The 17471-nt window shown below is 33.0% G+C and overlaps 1 protein-coding gene and 2 non-coding genes across 3 annotated transcripts in view; all 3 read left to right on the forward strand.

Annotated features, from left to right (window-relative positions):
* The window catches only part of LOC129943098 (ras association domain-containing protein 8), a 447741-nt gene that overhangs the window by 334349 nt on the left and 95921 nt on the right, over window positions 1-17471 (forward strand). The window lies entirely within an intron of this gene.
* Window positions 4959-5030, forward strand: Trnap-ugg (transfer RNA proline (anticodon UGG)). The gene has a single exon. It is a non-coding gene; the product is annotated as a tRNA-Pro (tRNA).
* Window positions 6830-6901, forward strand: Trnap-ugg (transfer RNA proline (anticodon UGG)). The gene has a single exon. It is a non-coding gene; the product is annotated as a tRNA-Pro (tRNA).

Below are 17471 nucleotides of genomic sequence, written 5' to 3' on the forward strand. Positions count from 1 at the left end.
GGGCTTCATTGAAGTGAACGGGGAACGTTCCAAAATTGAGCATAATGTTAAGCGCTTCTGTTAATTTGATCTTAAACAAAATTGTGCTATTTTTTAAAGGACTCAGCTGGTATACCAGCAGCCTTTCCATCTTTTAGACTTTGTAGAACACAACTCACTTCATTTACAGTTATACTCTTATCGAGTTTCTGAATCCAAGTTGATGGTCGTGCATAACTCCAAGATGTTTGTGTAAAGATATTTTTGTAAAAGTGAAGCGAAATGATAACTTAACGCCTGCAATGACACTATTGCTGCTACTTTTACTTTAGAATTTGTATTAAGTTTACTCGTTATAGCCCGAAACGCGGCTGAATCTTAACTTTGACTTAAGGAACGCTAAATTTTCTTCTTTTTTTTGTCCTTACATGTATTTTTGTAAAGTTTGTTAATCTCCAAGTAATCTTACCTTGCGCTTTGAATTTCATATCTTCTCAGGAGATTAAAAAGAGCTAATGATCTTTTCCTTAATTGCTCTTATGAAAAGTCATACCACTAATTTTTTCTAGTTAACTTGTTCGTATTTTTCATAAAGTCGATTTCCCAATTCCAGCCGCTTGTTTGTCTGTCCTGGCCCCTACAGCCCAAACCATTGGGTCGATTGGCTTCAAATGTGGAAATTAAGGTTTTTAACAGATTCGCGGCAGGCCTTTTTTTCCATTTGTTTTACGATCAAGAAAAACAATATTCCCCATGCAAAATTTGTTGGCCACAATCGTAAATTGCAATTTTCTCAAAAACGAACCGATAGATTTTTATTAAATTTTCTCTCAAACTTTCGATTCAAAATTGTAACCCTCATACAACATTTTTTGTGAATATTGTACGCACTCAAGGGGATATGAATATCTTTACAATGACTTTACACAGTTCGAGTAATTATGAAGGGAGGATAGGACGAGGAAGGAATAGAATCCGATGCACATTGGTGTTGAATACCTACCATTGCAAGGAGTGGGAAATATTGAGCCTGGTAAAGCATTCCGCATTCATGTAGTTGTCACCCATCATTTTTAGAGCTCTCTTTTGAATTCTGTCCAGAATACTCAAGTGGGTTATACTATAGGAGCACCTGCCAAATATAGGAATTGTACTCAAGTTTTGGACCAATATAGGCTTTATAAATTATAGCCAGATCAGAAGGGGTAAAAAACTTCTTGCATCGTCGGAGAAAACCTAAACACTTAGCAGCATTTTGGCGATGTCAAATATGTGATCTCTCCACAATAAGTGGTTTGTAATGCACGTACCAAGAACTAAAGATGTTGAGTCTCCTCGATGCAAGTACCAATCATTGATAGTTGCATTGGGAGAGGATTACGCTTTTGCGACAGTAGACAGCATTGAGTTCATCATCATCATCAACCTGGGGCACACCAGTGTTTTTTTTTTGTGGATATCGGGTTCAAAACCCGTCCAATACTACTTGAATTGAACGGTCCGAAAGGTAATTTCTAACCCAATAAAGAAGGGATTCATCAATACCAAATGCATTTCGATAAGAGAACTTGATGCCAAACTCACTCCATCAAATGCCTTTGAAATATTAAGTGCAATCCTACTTTCTCCAAAACGATGTAAAGATTTGTTAAACTGTTTGGTGAGATAAACCAATTAGATCACCAGTGGACCTATTGCAACGAAAGCTATGCTGCCGGTCATTAAGAAGCTTCTGTTCTTTAAGATATTTCTTTAGCTGAAAATTGATCAGCGTTTAAATGACTTTGGAAAGAAGGGACGTAAGTGCAATTAGACGCTAGTTAAATGGTGAGGAGGATTCGCTATTTTTAACGACAGGATAGACAAATGCAGTTTTTCATCCACTTGGTAAGAGACCCAGAGAATAGGACAGATAAAAAAGCTTATGCAATGGTTTTGCTAGTGTTGAAGAATATCTATTCAGAACTATAGCGGGGATACTATCCGGGCCAGCGGATTTGTTTATATCAACATTTTAAAGTACTCTAGCGAAAGAAGATTCGTCCCATAGAATCCTTTACGGTTTCAAGTACAGGTGGAATCATGTCACTCATTGGCAGCATCGAATTAACAACAAACTGTGCTGCATACATAGGAAGTGTCATTGGAAACAAGCGTAGACGTAGAATTACGCAATTTCTTACAAATGTACAGAAGTTTTTACTACCACTGGGGAATTTTTGCCGTAATGACTGGTCATTTTGTTTTTAAATTTTCTCAAGAACTAACCAACCGCTTTCAATGTTCCATCGCAAATGACTATAAGTGGACAATCATTTCAAGAACAAGTCTCTTTCTTTTGGACATTTCATGAACAGTTATATGCTGAAAACCCATATGCCTAAAGGTCGCGGACTTTTAACATTATGGAGTAGGCTTGCTTGGATGGCGTTTAAATTGATATAAAGGAAAACTAGTTCACACATTTACATAACATTAACATCTACTCAATAAGTGATTAGAAAGTACAAAGGTATTTGATTGAGTGAGTCCAAGGGAGGTCATGGAATAGTAACAACCTGGAGATTCCAAGGGAGGTTTTCCATAGTTTAAATAAAGGGTGTCCCAAAATTAACGCAAGATTTGAATTTGCCGCCATTTGTGCAGTGAAGTGTTGGCAATTTGACAACTAACAGTATAGGGTTATTAAAAATAGAGCGTTACACGATAGAACAACATGTCTTCATTATTAAAGAATATTACAAAAATAGTGAAAGCTTGGCGTCTGCAGTTCGAAAATTTCATGCAAAATATGGTCGGAATAGTGTTTTAACTTCGTCAACTGTGAAGAGATTAATTAAAAAATTCATGGAGACTGGATCCGTTGGAGACGCCAAACACACTGGTCGTACAAAAACAAGCCGTTCAAATGTGAATGTCGAAGCAGTGCGTGAGAGTGTTACTGACAATCCAGGAACCTCAATTCGACGTGCGTCGTGAACAAGAATTGCAAATTTCAAGAACCTCTCTACAGCGTATACTCACCAAAGATCTGTGTCTTCATGCTTACAAAATTCAATTAACACAACAATTAAAGCCTAATGACCATGGACAGAGAAGAGAGTTCGTTGAATAGATTATTGAAAATCAACAAATGGACCCTAATTTTTCGAGCAAAATCATCCTAAGCGATGAAGCACATTTTGATCTTGATGGCTTTGTCAATCGCCAAAATTGCCGCATTTGGGGTTCGGAGAACCCACATGTGATTGTCGAAAAACAAATGCATCCACAACGCGTGACTGTATGGTGTGGATTTTGGCCTGGAGGCATAATTGGGCCATATTTTTTTGAAAATGATGCTGGTCAAACAGTGACTGTTACTGGTTCTCGATATCGCGACATGATTACACAGTTCTTTCTGCCAAAATTGGATGATATTGATGTGTCCAATATGTGGTTTCAACAAGACGGTGCCACATGTCATACAGCCCGTGAACAATTCAATTACTGCATGAGACATTTCCAGGTCGTGTACTCTCTCGTTTCGGTGATCAAAATTGGCCTCCTAGATCGTGTGATTTAACACCATTAGACTTTATGGGGTTATTTGAAATCACAAGTCTATGTCAACAATCCCACAACCACCCGTGCATTAAAGGAGGAGATTCAATGCTGCATCAACGAAATTCAGAGACATTTATGCAGAATGGTCACAGAAAATTTCAACAAAAGAGTGCGTATGTGCATGCAAAGCCGTGGAGGCCATTTGTCCGATGTGTTATTCCATGCATAACCCTATCCTATGTACTTTACGAGTTAATAAAAATATAACTATCAAAAAACTAAAAACGGCGTTTTCTATTTAATTCAAATCTTGCGTTAATTTTGGGACACCCTTTATGAAGAGAGGTCTCTAGATTTCCAGAAAGTATTAAGGATCAATGGGATCTAGATCTTTTAAAAGATCTCTTGAAATATTAAGGTACATATGTCTGGAGTTTTCTGAGAATTGGTAAAGAATTCTGGATTTTCCATGGGTGGCCTTGCAATATTAATGGAGATCTGGAAATTTCAAGTGAGTTGTGTGATTTTAGGGGAGGTCTTTTTATATGTTAGTACAGTGGACGTCCAGTATAACGAATGATATAATGTTCGAGGTCATTCTCTATATCGAGAGCGTTCGTTATATCGATCGACTTTTCCATTCAAAAAAATTTAAGTAAGTGGTTGATTTATTAATTTATTTATTAATATGTTTTTATTGCTAATGATAAATTGAATGGTCCTGCCATTATCGTATACAAATTTTGAAAATTAGTTTGAAGAAAAGAAATCACTTATTAGACTTTATCTAACTTCAAGTTGAGATTTAAATTGTAAAGCTTTTTCTTGAAGCCGCCTCAAAGTGAACATATCAGCCATATCAATATTAACTTGTTGTTGTTAGAATTCAAAACTGCATAGCGATAGACAAACCAAAAAATAAGAATTCTAACAAAAATGTTTTAGTAGGCGATGCGAAGACTAAACGAAAAACAGAAAGCTTGTTACAGTTTTGAACCTTTGGCGCACACACATACATATGTACGAGAATAAACTTATGTGTTGATATAAAAATATATGCACAGATCACAACGGCAAGAAAAAAAATCATTTTAAGGCAATATATATACGCGTTCGTTATATCGGATAGCAAATTTTTATCATCGTTCGTTATTTAGAGATGTTAATGTAAATTTCAAAAGCGTTCGTTATATCGCAAATTCGCTATATCGGGCATTCGTTATATTGGACGTCCACTGTAGTTATATAAAAATACTAAAAAAGGTAGATACATAGGTATGAACTCAATCTAACGCTTTGGGACACTTGTTTAAAAAGGTGGAATGTGGTAGGTATGTTGGCATTTTAAGTTAAGAGTGGCGAACGAGTAACTTGTTTTTTGAAATCAATATCTAAACATAAGAAAAAGTTAATCAAAAGAAGCTTAAATAAGCGGCTCAATGGTCTAGGGGTATGATTCTCGCTTTGGGTGCGAGAGGTCCCGGGTTCAAATCCCGGTTGAGCCCGGTTTAATTTTGTCAAAACTTATACTTGGTCAAAAACGTCAAATTATTAAGGCAGAGCACCTGCTTGGCTTAGCTGTAAGTTGATATTGGTGAGTATAAGTGTGATTTCACAATTTTTTGCCGGCCTTTATGTTTGTTTCAACAATTAAAAAGCTTACCCTTGAATCACCAAATTTTTTTTTCATAATTTTTTTTTAAAGAAAAACCATAATTCTTCAGAATAATCAACATGGCGTATGAGTAATATAAATTTTGAAAATGATATATAACCAACTTCCATTTGAACATAGTTCACTTTTATAATAAGATAAATGTTAAGATATGAGCTCGTACCAGGTAAAAATAATTTCATAATAAGCAAATAATAAGGTGGTTAAACAATTGAATAAATGTTTAGATTTGTATATACCCTGTTACTAAAATGGAGTTGATTTCTTCACAATATTTTAACAGATGTGTTCAACGTTTTGTTTCAAAAATGCAACTGTATGGACTAAGCCAAGTTTCAGACCAAAATACTTCTACATTAATTTTGTTTGTATATTTTTCTGTGTGTTTACATTTTTTGACGCTAAGCAAAAATTAATTAAGTCGGGACTAGTTTTCGACCGACTCAATGAATTTAAAACTTAAATCTAAAATAAATACAAATTTGTCTTTCTTATTGTCTAGAGACAACTCTACTCCACTCTAGACCAAATTGTTAGAAAGGTCGGTTTAATTTTAGGGGCCGATGTTGGTTTTATATAAAACGCAAACTATTTAGGAAATTAGTGTCATTTATTGCTATTTTGATAATATTAGTAAAGTTCAATTTTGGATGGAGCAAAATATTAGCCAAATAATCGCTGTGACCACCCAAAAACAGCCATTGTTACTTTACCTGTGTTGCAAGTGGTACTGTCCTGTTAAGACCACATATCGTCCACATCCATATCTTCGAATTCGGTCTATAAAACATTCTTTATCATCTCACGGCAGCGAACACCATTCATAGTAACTGCCTGACCGGCCTCATTTTGGAAAAAATACGGCCCTAAGATGCCTTCAGATTTTGATTGGTTGGCAGCATAATCCAAACAGTCACTCTTTGTGGGTGCATTGGTTTTTCGAGGTGAAAATATGCCTCATAGCTAAAGATGATTTTCTTGGAAAGTTGATCATCCAGTGATCATTCTGACTATTGACGACGCTTAAAATGTGCAAGAGGATTCAGTTCTTGAGTCAATTGTAACTTGTAAGTGTGGAAATGAAAGTCTTTATGTATAATTGTCATCAACGACTAGCGTGACATATGTATGTAATTCTTGGGCACGACGACGAATTTAGGTGTACGTCAGCCACATTATCGCAAACAGCAGCTATATTTTCTGCAGCACGAGCTGAGCGAGCATACACTGGCATTTTTACATCTCCTATAAACCCAAAGTGCATGGTATGCATTTTTATTTGAAAACCAATTTTCATAATAAGTCTGAATAATCTTAACACGTTGCTCAACTGTACATTTATGCATGATTCAAATTGAATTTGTATAAAATTGAAAAATATTAAATGAAATGCAGTCAAAATCTTAACGTTTAGGTGTGGTGAACATTCGTCATTGGCCCTTAAAATTTAACCACCTTATATGTAAAGCTTGCTTTATTTCATGTCTGTTTTCATCTATTCGCCTTCAAGTTTGAAAACTTGTTATGATAAGTACTTATTTATATATATAATTTATAAGAAAATGAATAAAGAAAATGTTATAAGAACTTCGCAGTGAATCTAAGTAGAAAAAATTAGTTCAAATGAGCGGCTCAATGGTCTAGGGGTATGATTCTCGCTTTGGGTGCGAGAGGTCCCGGGTTCAAATCCCGGTTGAGCCCAAAATATTTTGACAAAATTTGAAGTTGTTTGAGTTAAAAAAACAATATCAGATTGCTTCATAAAGTTTGGCCCAAACCGAGAAAGTTCTATATGCTTCGTCTAACGGAAAGATACGATACTTTAAGCTTCTATAGAATAAATTGATACTGTCATTAAATGTGCTCTTCAAATCATACATCTTTGCAAAGTTAGCATAGGCATACAACAATAAATTAAATCAGTAAGGTAGTCAGAGTCAGTCAGTCACATATACCCACTGACTCACTCAAGAGTTAAGTGTTTTGTTGTTTTCAAAATGATTTCATGTATCTTGCAATCAAAATGCAATTTTGAATCAGATTTTACTTTTAACTGCAATCTACAAACGTAAATAAAAATCAAACAATGATCCAGAACTCAATTTTTGATTACCTTTAGTGCGAGGAAATTGTTTTTCGATGAAAGTCACACTGAAATGAAATAAAAATAAAAGTACTATCAAATTATCCACCATTAAACTTTTAATACCCGCAAAACATGAATTTTAATACCATCCCCAAGAAAGAAATTCAACTCGAAAAAGCTTGTTTATACAATCTTACAGCATGACACAGAAAATTAGGGTGGGTCATTACATTGTGGTTTAAGGGGGGCAAGGACCAAGTAGAGATGGGAACCAACGATGGCGTTAAGGAAATTTCAAAAATTCCTAAGTTATTTTTCTTCGACAATCATTATTATCAAAGAAACAGCGAAGCACCGCGAAACAATCCAATACTGATGTTGATGTATAATCATTTTTTCGGTATTGTTAGCTATAGGATTTTCGGGGGTGGTTTTATTTGTATATAGCTATAATTTTTGGGGTTAGATGATTCGACTTTCGGCAGCGGCCCTTAGGGAACACGGAACACGGAACAAGGAACCACCCAACCATTTAGATATAGCAAAAGCAAGAAAAAAGTAAACGATTTATCTGCAGAAAAGTTAAAAGCAACTGAAAACAAAAGTTTTGCATTATTTTCAAGAGAGATTAAATTGTTTTAATGGCTTCAAAGTTCGGAAGCGGTTAAAAGTTTTTCACGTTAATGTTAAATTGTTTTTAGTATTAAAAGTATTTAACTTCTTTTTTTTTTGTTCTTTAAGTACAGATTTAATTTTTGTTTTTTTTTTTTTTAATTCGAAACATTCTGAGGGAGAAGAAGGTTGTTGGTGAAAATTTACATAACTTTCATAATTTAAAAATAAAATAGAATTGTATAAAATTTTAAATGTATAGACAATTAAATTGTCGGGTTGTCAGGTGAGAACGTCGATAAATAAATTAGATTTTGGATAAGATTTGATTTTATTTTCATTATTTCTTAACATAATTATAGACTTACAAAATCACAATTAGCATGGCAATGCCGTCGGCCAGGTTGACAAGATAAATTTAATGGTTGCATTAAAAATCAAGAATTGTTAAACAAAAAGAAAACGAAAGACATATCAGTATATATAACACCGGGCATTTTCCGAAAAAGTGAAAAACTTCTTCTCTTTCCCTTCGGTTACATAAACTGAATTCCTTGGGTCGATCATCCCTATGCGGTATATAGTTGAGATGCAGGAGCTCCACACTGTTCTCATTTCCAAAATAGTTATTTGGACCAAAATTATGACAGAGATATTTATAAATTAATCTATGAGTTGAATTCAAAGATTCTTCTATACCGCGAATAAGGAGTTTTTCATAAACAAATGCAATTAAATTATAAAGTTACCAAAATTCAGATCCAATGACATTTCACACAACAAAGCTAGCTCTAGCCTTTCTGTGTACCAACTACTTCTTTGATTGATTGCATAAAATGCTGCTTCCTTTGGTAATCTTCTACTGTGCATTTGCAGAACTTTGATGATGTATTCTATATTTAGTTTTAAGGTTTGAATAAAAAGCTGCGATAGTCCAATTTCCAGCAAAACTATGTAATTTGTTGTGCTCTAGTGTAGATGAAATATTCTTTTAATAAAGAATCTTAGCAGTTTTTCCACGCTTTCGTACTGTTTGTACCCATAAACGTAATTTGCTACTATGTGTTATATTCTTGTTCAAGAAACACTTTACCAAGGATGTTCCGATTCTACTTTTTGCTTTCATAAGTTTCATAAGTTGTAAAGCACAATTCTAGGTAATTCAATTTACTCACCACCTCAATCAAGTTCGAATCGTAGCTCCATTTCTCATTTGAGAAATTTCTTCCACCTCCGTTCATAAATATCATTATTTTGATTTACTTAAATTGACTTTAAGACTCCACGTTACACAGTACCTATGCAACTGGTTTATCATTAGTTGCAGGGTGAATTATAAAACAGCACAGTTTCATTGGCATATAATAGTGCTTTGATCGTTGTCCCGGAGGATTCCACTCCTCTGCCAATATTGTCGGTAAGGTCGTTCACAAAGAGTGCAAATAAAAGAGGACCCAACGCACAACCCTGCAGAACGCCTGTTTCAGTCTAAAACCATTTAGAGATTTCCTCTCCATTCCAAATCGCAACTTTTATCTTGTATATATTTTTGAGGACTTTACCGAGTGACTGGCTCTGAAACCGGCTTGAAAATCCTTCAATAAACCATTATGTGTAATTCAAAAATTAAGTGGTCTATGCAAAATCGATAATTGATAAATTAGAACAAAATAACAACACCTTTCTATATCAAGTTCAAGAGCACTAGAATTTTCATTTAGATCTTAGTTTGAGATAGAACTTCAAAATATTGAACTTATTGCAACTTGATTTTTTGGATTCAGATAAGATTTAAGAATTTATTTGAGACAACAAAGATTTTTAATGTTCAATGATTAAACAGCTTTTTATGATTGATTTCGTTCAATATAATAAATCAACAAGTGGCAATCAAATTGCAATTTTCTAACTTCAAAATAACACTAAGGTTCTTGAGACTATCTAAATTCACGAAGTAGCTTTTTTTACCAAATCTACAACAAAAGGTCAATATAGTTAAAAAGTAAGTTGTGTGTTAACAATTCAATTGTATCAAGTTCTTAAAATTCCAAATCAAAGTTCAGATTCCCAACCAGCATTAACAACTATCAAACAAATCAAATTTACAGTTTTTTATAAAATCAAAAAAGCTGAACAAAAAATTCGCCACCTCGAAAATTTTACGAATACAAAATGATTTCATCTCCAAAACAATTTTGTGCAAAAAGTATCGTTTTTTACGTTTGGTGAAATATTGAGAAAAATCAAATTGACAGTTTTTTTTATAAAAAATTAAAACCCTAAAAAAACATTACTCAAAGTTGGTAAAAATTTAATTTCTTTTCACTGTATATCTTTTTAAAACTTTGGGATTATGGCTTCCAACTTATTGTATCTTAAAAAAAATATTGTTTTCAACATTTTGTTAAATTTTAAGAAAAATCCAATTGATAGTTTTTTTTAGCATTCAATACTTTTTTTATAAGAATCTAACAGTCCGTTTTTCTTATAAAAAATTCAAACTACAAAAAATAGTAGCTTTCGACTAAAAATGTCGTTAACAAAAATTTCATTATATGCAAAATATTTTTGGTAATTTTAAAATTTTTAAGAATAATTCAACTGACAACTTTTTTAAACCAACACGGAAACCTACAAACTTTTAAGCACGACAATTAAACATACGGGATGGAAAGTTGTCAGTGTGGGTCGCATCCAAGCCTCATTTTAAGTTTTTGATATTAACGCTAGCTTTCTTAAGAATTTTTGTCTAGCTTTAAGATAGTTTTAAGATTTTGATAAAATAAAAATATAAAAAGTAGGTCTGCGAGTAAATATACCCTTATCTGTTATCTATTTTATTTGATGTCAAATGAAAGGTAGTTTAACTCTTCTTCGAACAACATAGGGTTATCTTACCAAAACCTGGCATAACCGAGGTTAGCCTGCATTTTAAGTGTTAAGTCTTTGGAAAGTGTAGAAAATTTATCCAATGTGTTATTTAGTCGGTTTAAGTGGAAGTAATTAATGTGTATTAAATATTGAAACAAAACATGTAAAATTATAGGTACCCTCAGGGGGCGTTGTACTTACCCACTTTCTAAAACGAGGTATAAGTAGAAATTGCCACTTCTAAGTGTTGTAAAATAATAAAATTAAGTAGAGTGGAAGGTCTGGTGTGCCCCAGGGCTCTGCTCTGTCTCTAAAACTATTTATAATTTGTATTAATGATCTTCTATCACCAACTTCTAATCCCATACATTTTTTCGCTGACGATAGTAATCTTAGCTTTTCATATTTGTTTCCAGACTCATAAAATCCAACCTTATGAGTATAGCGCACAGAGAATAAAAACCCGCGTGGATTTAAAGGCTTAGAATACCCAATGCTATACTGTATCGTTAATCTGATTTTTCTTGGATTGGACTTGCATTAATGAGACTTTTTCTGAACTCTTAAATTGAGCATTTTTGTTCTCTTTATATTGTAATAAATGTGTGTAAAACTGGTCTTACTAAAAAGAATCCAAAGGCTATTTTATGATACCATCTAATAGTTTAGCGTAGAGGTGCAAAATAGCAAGCCCTTTGATCAGATATGTCAAAACCTTGTTTGGCATGATTATAGTCCACAATCATACTCAATTTTTTTGTATTTCCTCACCCATCTTGCTTCGAACGTTTTCCTGTTGTCACATCATCCAAGCCCTTTTATTTTCATTTCTCCGAGTGTATAAAATTATCTTTTGATATTTTTTTGACGATCGACATTATTAGTAGACCCATTCAACTTATAAACCTTTCAAATGAAACTGTTTTCAACTTGAAATTAATTTAAAATAAGATCGACATGTAATTCAACTCCAACCTAACCATTGTTTCAATACGATAATCATAAACTAAACTATGAGTCATACAGCTTCTTTTAGTTGACGCATTTTAAGGTCATATATCAATTCATTTGACAGCTTGATTGACAAACAAATTTTAAAGAGCATATATGTATATGGTACGCTTTTGTCTCAATTTCCAACTGATAAATTTCAACTTACTTGATGCTTGAGTATAACCTTTTTTATTTACTTAAGTATAAACCTTTAAAAGCACAAAATCAATACAACCGATAATTTTATATGTTCAATGTTCATGATGGCGTCTTGTATCTCAAACACCACCACCACCATCACCCTTCTTATTCTTAAATCTATACCTTGTACTTGCACTTGAATTCTTTCCCTTAAGATTTAAAAAAAAAATGACAAAAAAGAAACCAAAACTCTTGTTTACCTAAAGTCTTTAGCCATAATAGATGACCTCATAAAAGAAAGTTTGATTTTTTATTGTTAAGCATAAAAATCCAAATAGCAAACACACTTAAGTCAGTACAGCGCCAAAGAAATTCCAAAGAAAGCTCTCCCATCTCCCCTCAAGACAAAAAATATGGGTATAAAAAAGATTCAAATGTCAATAGAAGTAGGAGGTAGGAGGAAAAGATGCCTGCTGCCATATAGCCATCCCACATACCACCAACGGAAACATCCCGCCATACTGTTGATGCTGTCATGCCGGAACAAAAAACATTTATACACTCAACGACCGCATAAAACTTAAGGCATTCAATAAGACTTATACATATTTGACCTTTCTATATTTTTTGACGAAACAAACAAAAAAATCCTTTTATACTCGCATGTTTTGTACAGCTTTTTGTGTGCTTATCATACATATACCTTCTGTTTTATATTATTTAAGGGTGATCCTTGAACTCGAAGCTCGAATTATATGAACACAATTCTTAAAGGAAAGATAAGAATTCTTACAAAAAAAAAAACATTGAACTTGAGATAACAAACAAAGAAAACATTAAAATGATAAGAGACGGATTAGAGATAAAGGTTGAACTGTATTTTATAATAGGTGCGTTTTTTGGCAACCCTATCCGTAGTAAAGTATAATTTTACATGTATTACAAATAAGAACTCTTTCATTGCAGATAAAAGTAAAAATAGCATCAAACTGCGGATAGAATTTTAAAAATTTAAAATTTTTGCTCGAGTCTCAAATGTAAATGTTGTTACAATTCTTAACTCGTGGGTATCTGCAAGTCATGTTCGTAAAGTAGGATAACTAAAGGGTTATCAATTTTGCGGTTTCAAAATTGTAGGGCTTGAAATCAACATCTGTCAAACAAAATTGTTAAACTATTTTGTTTTTATCAGATGATAGTCTGACATTTACGAAAAAGCATCGCTTAACTATCTCACAACGCATGAAAATTGTGAAAACCGGCAACAAAAATGGTGATTCTGCCAAACAAACTTACTGTGCTTTAAAAGGAGATTATAGTTTTTATAATCGTTCAACTACGCAAGCAATTGGAAAAGTTGTGAAGAAATTTTAAGAGTTAGTAACAGATATTATAAGGCCTGTGAATCACCGTTTCGTTCGTACCACTGAAAATATCGCTGCTGTAAGTAAAAGTGTTGCTGAAAACCCGAATTTGTCGATTCCTCATCGTTATCAGGAATTAGGACGGTCTACACCTTCATCCATGGAAAGTCCAGCTCACACAACAGCTGAAACCAGCCGTCGAACGGGGTTCTTGAACAGTAGACAGTCGACGGCGATTTTTTGAACAACATTGTTAAGATAATAAAAAAAAATTGTTGTAAATGGGGTTTTGAACACCTTCAAGTAATTGAAGATAGGCCATTACATCCACAAAAAGTCACTCTTTGGTCCGGAGGTGTGTTTGGACCTTACTTTTTCAAAAAGGACGATGGAACGACTGTCACCGTCAAATTGGAACGTTATATTCATATCATAAATGACATTTTTTACCTGCTGTTGAAGAATACAACTTGGAGACAACAAATTGAGCGAATATGGAATATGACTTTATTTCTAAACACCTTTCCTAACCACGTAATTTCTAGTCGTGGTGATATGAACTGGCCACCAAGATCATGACACTGCTGGACTTTTTAGTGGGGCAACGTGAACCGTTTATGCAGATAAAACTTTAACTCTTGAGCACTTAAAAACCACCATTCGTCAAGTTATGGCTTAGATAATGCTAAATATGTGTCAAATATTACCTCAAGAGAATCTATGTTGCAACAATTCGCGTGGTGGTCATTTAAATGATGTAGTGTTTACACGTAATGCCAACATGTGTAATATGTGTTTTATTTACGTTTACTTTTGAAACCGAAAAATGGATAACCCTATATAAGTTAGTAGATCCTTGTTCTTAATAGACATGGTTATGATCATTTACTTTTAGATATGTTGTCATTGCTATTTTTATTCTCAGCATTGCAAAAAGGTTTTTATTTTTTTTTAATTGAATATTTGACAACAAGTCAGTTGTACCAACTTTAAAGTTCTGAGGCTTTCGAACACGTTTTTCGAGGAATCATACTTCGCTACAAACACTCCTATTATTTATCGGAGGCAAATAGTATTTTAAGTATGAAAACATGCGGATATTAGAAAAATACCACATTTACTTTGAATTGACGTTTAACCTTAGCCTTTTTGGGAGCATTTGTTAAATTGAAATGAGTTTTACTGGACTGGATGGCAAAAATGAGTTCAAGATTTGCCAACTAAATAATATGTAAGGTACCAATTCATCACAGGCCCTTATTACGAGAAGCGAATCGACATTTCGACTGAAAGAGAATGTTTTTGAAACCACTCATTTTGTGAATCCCGTTTCAATATTCACTTCAAAAGACAAATTTTTTGGACCATTTGAACGTCGAAATTCAATCATATTAATTTTAATCTATATTGGATTTCTCAAACGTTAGCTTTAAGTAGAACGTTCGATTTGCTTCTCGTAATAAGGGCCATAATTCAAATTTGAACTCTCAGCTCAAATCAGCACACATTTTAGTGTCGAAAATCAGAGCCTATTTCTATTAACCTTAAGTGTAGAATTGAAGAAAAAAAGAAGAGAAATGCCTTATATTTTCGAATATAGACAATATTTACATTTCATGCATTACTAGGAAATTTATTGATCGAAAAATGAAGCTTTACAATTGCGTCATTGATTTTAAAATAGCATTTGACAAAGTCAACAGAGAGGCCTTAATTTAAAAATTGTCCTATTTTGGGTTATCACGAAAGTTTTTGTTGACCTAAGCTAACCTTTTGTCATCGATTAATGCACGGGTATGGGATGGGTACCATTTCTCAACAATACGTTTTCTCTTCAAATGCAAATAAACCGTATTCCTTTTTCTTATCTAAAAATTATAACACACATGTAGTGATTGTATGTGTTAATTGTACAAATAATTATTTGTGTATTTACCTAAATTACAATTTAAGCTTTGTCAAGAATTCTAAGCCAAAAAGTGTTCAAAGAGTGGAACTAACTAGTGTTATCTCAAGTATCTTCCCTAAACATATCAGAATCCAATGTTGATGAATCAATCAAAATATTTTAAAACTGTTTCGAGAGCAAATGCGTCTGCCTCCAGATTTATTTACAGAATGTTAAATCATCAATTGATTTCAGATGACTCCGCCCCGCCCAGAATTGAAAATTTAAGTTTTAATCTTCGTCGAGATGATCTACCGCAGCTCCGTGATCTATGTAACAGAAGAGAAAACGAAGTTATTTACCACTTCTTAGCTGTTTTTTAGTAATATTTAGTAATATTTCTTTAGCAAATTTGTATTAAGTAAAATTTTTGGAAAGTTATATCTCAATACAAAGGTTTTATAAAATCTAAATGGAGAATTGGGATGGCTCATTCTATATAAATTTTGTCCCTTGCTTGAGTTGGTCTTAAATCTCAAAGAACAGTCAATATAGTTACATATCCCATCTCTTGCAAACATAACTAAACAACACTGACGTCTTGGAGAACATAGATCAATGAGTTGACATCTTATTTCATATTTATAAGATGGAATTACTCCATTTGTTTAATTAAGTTTTCAAGAAATCGCATCTTTTGAATTTTCTTTGAACAGATTCAATAAGTTTTGTGTTGCATCATTTGACGTGCTCTAAATAAAACACGCGTATTCCAAACCAAATCTTATCAAAGAAGCATGTATCGCTTTAAGCGTATACGGATCCGATAATTGATTCGAATTAATTTTTTAAAAAGCCATTAGATTTAAATATAATACATTCATAATGCTTATTAACAGTAATTTTAATATCGGAAATAATAATAAGCAAATAAACAAGTTCTACAAGATCTAGATCTAGACAGTAATAGTTAACAATCAGACAGATTTAAATCAACGAAATAATTTAAATTCATCAGGAAGAAGTAATCGTGAAGACGACAAAAAAAAACATTATGAAAATCATTAAAGATGTGGACCAAGATGGCTACCTTCGGGGACGCCAGCATAATCGAAAATAGCTTTTGAATGTTTTGAACCAATAGTTTATGCTTCGTAAGATAACATTTGATACATCTTAGCAAAACCGAATGAATTCCAAAGATTTCAGGTTTTTAAAGAAGAACGCAATTATCAACTCTGTCAAAGGCTTTGGAAAGTACGAGTAGTACCGACTTGATACAAATTTTAATTATGAAACAAAATGGTGAGATTGGTAACAGTTGAACTAACGCGACTGAAACCGTGCTGTACATCAGATAAACCAATTTTAAATAAATCGTATTGTTTGTTTTTAACAATGGATTCAAACATTTTACGAAAAACCTGAAGTTTCGAAATAGAACAATAGTTAGAAACTAATTATTTTCACCCAGAAAGGACAAGTTGAAAAGCATGGTAAGAGTTTTGGTAAAACCATATTCTGTACAATTACAAATTGACATAGCGTGCTTTACAAGATGGTTCCAGAACCAAAAATTGGTCAACTTTTTTTTTCGAAAATAAATAATTCACCAAATGAATGTTAAAGCTTCTATAATCTTGCGAATGGTGCCAAATGTCAAAATTCCGTTTTAACATTTTTAAAGCAAAGCAGATATACATAATAAACGTAAACAAAACATAGATCGCTTCATATTTTATCGGTAATAGTGCATTGGTAACGTCAATATTTCAGCCAAATTGCAACTATTTACCTCACCGTACAATTTTGGAATTTGAATCTAACTCCATTTTGTTGTAAAATCTTTCCAAAATTATGGCATTCAAGAAAAAGCCAACCCGAACGACAATTCAAGTAAAGCCAATCCGAACAACTCATCAAAGTTCCTAATTTTAAAGAACAAACAAAATGGACATGCTGTTTATATGTTAGGTATACTTTATGTCAGAATCATATTTTGAAAATCAGTTTCAAAGCTTCCCATTTCAACGATTTTTTTTTGATTTGTTCTCTTTTTGGAAAAAAGGTATAATGTAGGTAAACTAAAAGAATACCAAAATAACGCTTCATTATTTGCACATGTTTACATATTATGAAACGTCCTTAAACGTGCGCTATGCAATCCTAATGTTTTATTCGATATGAGAAGCGTTCTTTTGGAAATTTTGCGATTTGTCTTACAGAATCATATACATAGGTATTCGTGTACTACATTCTGTTACTGAATCATATCCAAAATGAGAGTAAATATTAAAAAATTAGTTTTTCTTTTTT

Source organism: Eupeodes corollae, chromosome 1, assembly GCF_945859685.1.
Source record: "Eupeodes corollae chromosome 1, idEupCoro1.1, whole genome shotgun sequence".
NCBI lineage: Eukaryota > Metazoa > Arthropoda > Insecta > Diptera > Syrphidae > Eupeodes > Eupeodes corollae.